This window comes from Cryptomeria japonica, chromosome 3 (assembly GCF_030272615.1).
Source record: "Cryptomeria japonica chromosome 3, Sugi_1.0, whole genome shotgun sequence".
Taxonomy (NCBI): domain Eukaryota; kingdom Viridiplantae; phylum Streptophyta; class Pinopsida; order Cupressales; family Cupressaceae; genus Cryptomeria; species Cryptomeria japonica.
The window spans coordinates 813,606,414-813,614,713 of NC_081407.1; the positions used below are offsets into that span (position 1 = coordinate 813,606,414).

The 8,300-nt window shown below is 32.0% G+C and overlaps 2 non-coding genes across 2 annotated transcripts; both read right to left on the minus strand.

Moving 5' to 3' along the window:
- Positions 1-7,200: 7,200 nt before the first annotated feature.
- On the minus strand, positions 7,201-7,282 carry TRNAS-UGA (transfer RNA serine (anticodon UGA)). The gene has a single exon. It is a non-coding gene; the product is annotated as a tRNA-Ser (tRNA).
- An 87-nt stretch (positions 7,283-7,369) lies between these two features.
- Positions 7,370-7,451, minus strand: TRNAS-UGA (transfer RNA serine (anticodon UGA)). Its single transcript has one exon. It is a non-coding gene; the product is annotated as a tRNA-Ser (tRNA).
- Positions 7,452-8,300: the final 849 nt, after the last annotated feature.

The following is an 8,300-nucleotide window of genomic DNA, read 5'->3' on the forward strand; positions in this document are numbered from 1 at the left end:
GATATTCTTCAATGATCACATTCACCATACACACTGGATCAATGAGTACTCCTCATGAGAGTATGTCTTTGATCTTCATATTAATATACCATGGGCTATCTGGTGCAACAATAGTCTCATTGGGATCAAGGGTAATTCATATGTCCTTAGGGGGTGTAGGTTTGTCAATGAGATTCACAACATTATTAGACTCAATACCAAGGTCATCAGGAGAAAAGGAAAGAAACTCAGATTCAACAACATTAGTGGAGTGGGAAGGAAAATGATTGGTGAAGATTTGGAGATGTTGATTAGGAGGAGCTATGGATTTGTTTCCATTATCATTCACACCAACTATAGATATGGTATTATTATTAATGAAATATTGAATCTTACTCCGAGAAAAGTATAAAAATTCTCATAATCATGGTTAGGTTGACGATGATATTGGTAAAAGGATTTGGGATCATGATAAGATGGCAAAGGTTTAGAGTTATCAGTTGGCTTGATGGGAGGAAGTTTCAACGCATTAGAATTTATCAACCTCGACATTATACTATGCAAAGACTTAGAAAGAGGAGTAATTATTTTCTAAAGTATTTGGATAAAGGGGCCACACCTAATGTCGATGTTTCGACTTGAGTATTGACGTTGTCAATTATATTGACGTATTCTTTGTTCAGTTTAAAATTCGCAAAATATTGTGAGCACTCTCATTCTTATCAATCCGAGCCATTGAAGGAGATGATTCAAATTGACTCACTTGAAGCTGGTAATTATGAAGCAGTGCACACAATTGCATAAAGGAATTAAAATTAGAAAATAGAAGCTAATCCCTAATGTTTTTTTGTAAATTAACAATAAAAATTCTTTGAACATCATGATTAGGCATAGGATAAGCAATTTGAAAATACAAATCTTTTAATCTATCAATAAAATTAGCCACTTTTTCTTTAACTTCTTGCTTACAATGAATCAAATTAGTGAAAGTAATCTTAGGACCAATATTATTGTGAAATTGTTGAATGAAAGCATTAGCTAATTGTTGAAATGATGTAATATGATAAGGAGACAAAGAAAAATGTCACTACAAATCTTTATCCCTAAAGGTTTGAGTAAACAATTTGGGCATAAGTCTTTGGTCATGAGTGAAGTCACTGCACAAAGTTTGAAATGTTTTCACATGAGTCAAGGGGTCACCTTTTGCATTCTATAATTCCAATTGAGGGACTTCCATATGCTTAGGAGGGATAGTGCAAACAATCTCATTGGATAATGGGCTAGCCACATCAAATGTGGGCACATTAAATTTGGATTAAGTAATGGAAGCCAATTTTTGTTGTAGGGATGTAACTAATTAATAATTAAATATTAATATTTATATGTTAAAAAAATGACTTTAAGTTTAATATTTTTTGAAATGAAATAAGCTTTTCTCTGATGGAATGAAAAAATATAGTGGAGTGCAAAAAATTGAAGGGCGTCTCATACTACCAACAAAACATATTGGAATTTTCAACCATCCTAAAATTTGCCATGATGGAAAATTTGATCCCACTAGGATCAAGTCAAAGTCAACTTGACAAGCATTTGACAACAAGAAAAAATGATAGAATACAAATGAAAGACCATCGAGAGGCAAGATGGCAAGATGAATTTCTCAACAAATGGAATTAGTTCACCCCCAGATTGGGACAACTATTACTAAAAACTAATAGGAGATAGATAATAAGCAATAGACCTTATCGTAGGGGGGCAAAAACATCAAATTGGACATTCAATCAAGAAGCTCCCAAAAATAAATAGAAAATTAATAAATAGGGCAATAATGGAAAATAGGAATCAATCAAGGAAAAAGGGTAGTATGCCCCAAGCAAAAATAATTACAAAACCATGGTTATCTCCTTGAAAATCCTAGGACCAATATGGGGATACCTTGTGGAATGCAATCTCTAAGTTGTGAAATGGACTGGAGGAAACAATCAGAGGGAGGAAATTATAGATTGGTGGTCAATACAATTTGAAGGATGGGTAAGTGTTCAAACCCTAGAGAATGGTTTTTTCCTAGTAGATTACATATACAAATATTTAAAAAGATAAATTCTATATGGAAAACTAATATTCTATGAGGGGTTTTCATATTATCGGGTGGATTGGAAGCCCAATTTTGATCCTATAAACTACAAACCTAAGAGGTTCCTAAGATGGATAAACCTGAAAAAATCTACCTTCTGAATATTGGAGTTTAGAAGCTTTGGAAAAAATTGGAGATGAAGCACTAGGATCCTTCATAGGGATAGGAGAAGAATTCTTTTGTGGAAATCGGCTGTGGAGGCCAAAATCTTAGTTGATATGAACACTGATTTGAGATATTTGGACAATTTAGAGATTAAAATTGGTAAAGGAAAATTGAGACAAAGCATAGAGGTGAATTTGAATGAGAAGGGTGGAAGATGCATCTTAGGGTATGGGTTCCATGTAGGCAGCTCAAAGAACAATTAAGTCAATAATGAAACTAGAAATAAGTCTCTTTCCCCTATTCCATAAAGTAAAAATATAGAAGGAGATCAGACTTTACAATTTAACTCAGATAATTTAGATCTAGAGGAAAGAGAATGGATAGAAAGAGAACCAATGAAATTGGATCTAGGGAAGGAGAAGATTCTCAACAGCATATTGGAATACCAATCAGATTTTAATAAGGATGTTGAAAGATTGAGAGAGGAAGAACTAAATTGTCTCAAGAATGAAGTTGAAGCCATTAAAAAATAAATAGATATAATATTGGCCGTTAACTAAGAAAGATAATGTTGTCCAGCATATCTTAAGAGCCAGAAGGAAATCAATGAATTGGCTCACAACTCTATGCATAAAGAGGATCAAATAGAGCTAAAAGGCAAGAATTTCAAGGATAAAGTTGGGATCACTCAAAACATTGGAGAGAATAATATGAAATTAGTGTTCCTAGAATTGAAGTGGTTAATGAATTCGTTGGCATTTCACAAACTCTAGAAAAAGAAGATGAGGAGACTGCTAAGGATAAATATAAAGTGATTAGCCAAATTTTGGAGTTGGATGAAATGGAAGAGGATAAGTAGGAAGCTCTTTTTGGGGTTGAGGAGCTTCTAGTAGAATTGGAAGAGATGAAAAATAACAAGAAAGCTGGACTTCTCCAAAATATGGCCAATAGAAGCAAACTAGACTATGGAATGACATCAAGCAAAAGAAAAGGGGGAAAATATTTATTAGAACTAAGATCCAAAGATGGGAATGTAGAGGATCAAACCAAAATAACTTCACTTTTTAAAATAGATTTTGAAGGTAAGGATAGTGACTTTTAGACATGGACCAGACACGTTAATATGGACAGGCTCCAAAACATGACATTATAACACAAGGGAGGGTTATAGAAGCATCATCCATAACTTGAATTTGATGAAGACAAAACTTCCTTTAGAGCTATGTTGGAGAAAACTATGCTTACCCAAGGTAGGGGTATTTTCTTGGGTTTCTCTTCAAGGAAGAATTATAATTGTTGACTGGCTCAAGAAAATGGGATTTGAAGGACCCTATAGGTGTGTATTATGCAAGAATGTTGAAAAAGAAGTAGATCATATATTGCTCAACTTCCCCTATTCATGAACATGTTGGTGATAGCTATGTGCTATATTAGGGTGGGTTACTGCTCTCCCAAATGATATATTAAATGTTTATAAAGGTTGGCCACAAGATAGAGGGAAAAAACTCTTTGGAAACCTTTGGATCTGTAATTCATCAATACTTCTATGGGAATTATGGAAAGAGAGAAATAGAAGGATCTTTCAAACCAAGCCTATGACTAGGGAGAGCTTACTCAATAACATGGATATGACTATTGTGGAGACCGCTAACAATAGGAACTCAACACATGTAACAAAAGGCATCGGATTCACAATTTGGGATAATAATATGAAGAAGATTTGGTGTGGTATGAAGATATCCCCCTTCTTTGGCATTGGAGGTGATTCTAGCAGGAAGGAAAGGCAAGCTTGCTCTTGGATACCCCCTCAATTTAGCTAGTTCAAATTAAACTTTGATGGAGCTTCACATCGCAACCCAGGGGCCTTTGGGGCTAGTGGGATCATTCACCTCTAGGATAGCTCTATTGTGGCATGATTCTCTTCACCTTTGAAGGAGAAAACTAACAATAAAGAAGAATTCAATGTGTTAATAAAACATCTACTACTATGCAAGGATTTGGAGATCAACAAGATTGGAATTGAAGGGGATCCAATTGTAGTAATTAATGTGGTTAGATCCAAAGTCACTCCAAATTGGAGATTGAAATCTTCACTAGAGATGACTCTAGAGATTTTGGAGCTCTTTGATGATTTTAGCATTGAATTACATATACAAAGAAGGGAATAGGGTCGCTAATAGGTTGGCTAATGTAGTTGTATATGAACTTCTTTTTTGCAAATTGGGTCCTATTGATTAATCGGGACTGGCAATGATGGGTAGGATAATTAGTCTAATCAAGTAGTCAAGAAAACAACTTTGTGGACTACTCCAATTCTCATGATGGGTTGATTCATTTGTTGGGATATGATTCCAACATAGGTGGCATGAGACTTTTTTTTTATATTAGGCTATTGAAGGGAAAAGATGCACACATTGAGTATACATCATGAGGCTGGTGAGTTGGCCACCTAACCCTTTGGGACACGTTAGCTACACCTCAACATGCATAATAAGGAACAATTATATCTTCAATACCAAGGTAGAAAATTCTCATTTAATGAATAGGATTGATGGCTAAACTTGCCAACTTGTTTCACTTAGGTTCAAGGTCACATCTCGATGAATGTTTGTTGATTTTCTAAATTTAGAGCATTTCAAAATGATGGAAAGGACAACTTGTCTTTGAATTAGTATGATGCATTTAATCATTGCTCTATCAAAAAGAGAGGGGTGAAATGGGTTATATTTCTATAAATATACCTCTTCGTAATAGTGGATTCATTCTAAGCTTTGCATTTTCTCTCTGCATTGTTGAGCTTCTTCCCAATGGATGGGCAGACCATAGGTATAGAGTGAATTTTTTGTATTAAGTATCATAGAATCACAAAGCTCATTTTTTGCTCATTCGAGCATCCACGTTACAAACTTATTACAAATACCAGCTCCTTTTGAGTAAACTTATTACAAACACTAGCTCCTTTCGAGCATCAAACTAGAAACAACAATTGGAAGACCAAGGGTCACAACTTAGAAATCCACTTTAAACAACCAATGGAAGACCAAGAGTCACAACTTAGAATTCTACACAAAGGTGTCCCTCATGGGAGTTGAACTTGGATCTCCATATTGAGAACTCAATGCTTTAACCAACTAAGCTCAACCCCTTGGACGGTATAGAGTGAATTTGAATATTCTTGCCTTTTTTCTGGCCACTATTTTGTGGATGGGAGAGAAAAAGCTAGTGGCTAAAGAATTGTGTAGAAGGGTCTTCAATAATGTCTTCCTAGGAGATATTGATTGAGTGCTTTTGAATGTGGATAATAATCTAACTATTCCCTACCATAAACACTATTTCATTATTAGATTTTTTGGGTTAGAGGTTCCTAGGTTTCTTTTGCTCTCCATGGGTGATATGCCTATGTATATCAGGAGACCCATTATTCAGATGTCTGGAATTCCTCAAAAAGGCTCATGGGTTTCACCCCATATGGATTGCTTGTTGAAATTATCAAAGATGAGGTGGATGAAGAGGTTGATTGGGTGGTGGAATTCAAACATGATTAAGAGATTGATGGCATGTGTAGTGAAGATCCAAGTGATGTTGAACTAGAAATGGAGATAGAAATAGTGGAGGTTGTTGGGGCTACAACAGGGGGAGCTCATCATGGCTCTCATCATGGTTCAGACTTGGTTGATGTTGGTCCTTCAGATGCCCATACTTCCAATGATTCAGGTCTAGTGATTGAAGGTGTTTTCATCATGGCTTCTCGATTTTGTAAGAATTTTGTATGGACAATTCTTTTGAAACCATTGTCTTAGTCTTTGTCTAGTATGAATAGGAGCATGTTCTATCGAGACAAGATAGTTGTTTTTAGTCTGTATCTCTCAATTGGTCACCATGGTTATGGCTTGAAACAATATTTGGCCCTTTTGCTTTGTAAATTGTTTTGACAATTAATATAATACCCTATATGACCTCAGTCTTTTAAAGATAAATAAATATTTATATGTTTAAAAACTATTCATTTAAAAAAAAAAAAACAAGCAATTTTAAAATAATTATAAAGTTCTTTTAAGCTAAAATAAATAACTCATGAAATAATTCTTATATAAACAATACATATAATTTAAAAGTGGACAAAATTAAATGACATGGTAACTTTTATTACAAGGCAAGTATGAGGTGAATATAATCATATTAAATTGGTTTACATTATGTTTATCGCGAAACATTTTGTCACGATATATTATCATTATAAAAAATTATAACAATGCAATAAAATCATTTCATTAAGTATATTCTATTTAACATAAAATCATATGAATATAATTATAATAATAAATAATTTAACCATAATTATTATTTAATTTTAATTATATTTAAAATTTAATTATTATACAAAATTATTTAGTTAAATTTTCTAATATTATATATTAGAAAAATAATTAGTTAAAACTAGAGTTATAACATAATTGATTAAAATACTTATAATGATAAATTATTATAATTGTAAATTAAATATTAAAAAAAATCTTATATAAAATTATTTATATATAAAATATAGTATTAACTTAATAATTATAAATAAAATAATTTTAAAATTTTAAATTATAATTATTAAGTTAATACTATATTTTATATATAAATAATTTTATATAAGATTTTTTTTAATATTTAATTTACAATTATAATAATTTATCATTATAAGTATTTTAATCAATTATGTTATAACTCTAGTTTTAACTAATTATTTTTCTAATATATAATATTAGAAAATTTAACTAAATAATTTTGTATAATAATTAAATTTTAAATATAATTAAAATTAAATAATAATTATGGTTAAATTATTTATTATTATAATTATATTCATATGATTTTATGTTAAATAGAATATACTTAATGAAATGATTTTATTGCATTGTTATAATTTTTTATAATGATAATATATCGTGACAAAATGTTTCGCGATAAACATAAAGTATAAAATAAAGTAGCATCGTCAACAGCAGAGTTCGAACCTGCGCGGGCGAAGCCCTAACAGATTTCAAGTCTGTCTCTTAACCACTCGGACATATTGACTAAATGAAAAATCTTACATAACAATGTTATTTATTAATGAAACTAAACTGAAATTTGTAGTATAAAATGTATAGAATAAACTCGCATCGTCAACAGCAGGGTTCGAACCTGCGTGGGCGAAGCCCAAAAGATTTCAAGTCTATCTCCTTAACCGCTCGGACATATTGATGGAATAGAAATTTAAAAATAACAGTATTATTTATTAACATCATCAAACTGAAATTTTATAATGTTCCAATTTGAGTTCATGTGCGTAAAGCTTGTTTTGCACGTCAACACGAGTTTGGGAATTGATGCACAAGTCTATTCGATTTGCAAAAACTTGTTTCAATAAAATTATATTAAATAATTATAAAAAAATTACAAAATATGCTTATCATGTTATTGTCTATTTGCAATTAATTTATCTCAAAAAATGATTAATTATTAATAATAAATAAATAAGTTTAAGTGTAAGACTTAGGGTGATTATGATATTGAAATAAATGTTTGCAATTTAATAATAAATAAGGATTAGCTTTTGGTTTAATGTTGATATAATTTCACAATATATTTCAATTGTTTTGACCTTCCATGAAAATAATAGAATATGTTACTATTCAAGTTTCTTTTTTGAATTTAGGATCACCTTACTTGTCTGTGAATATGACCCTTCTATGAGGACATGATATTTACTAAATTTTATATTTGTAACATGCTTGTCTTCCCTTCCGCTGTCGAAAATATTTATCTATGGGCCATCTTGCTTTGGACTTCTCTATCTCATGCCACAAAGGTGCTGCTACTTGGTGGAAGAATGCTATTGTTGATCACTTGACCATCTATGTTGTTGAATATGATTTGCATGGTTCTTCTCAGGAGGATGAGGTGCCTTCTACTGCTACTGGTGTTGTTGTCGATTCCACTGTGTTGGCTCCTCATGTCCTGACAGACCCTATTACCTCTAATTTGCAGCTTTGCTCTACACCTACTGGTCCTTCTCCTAATGCTATGCAACAACCTTTTGTTTTGCAACTAA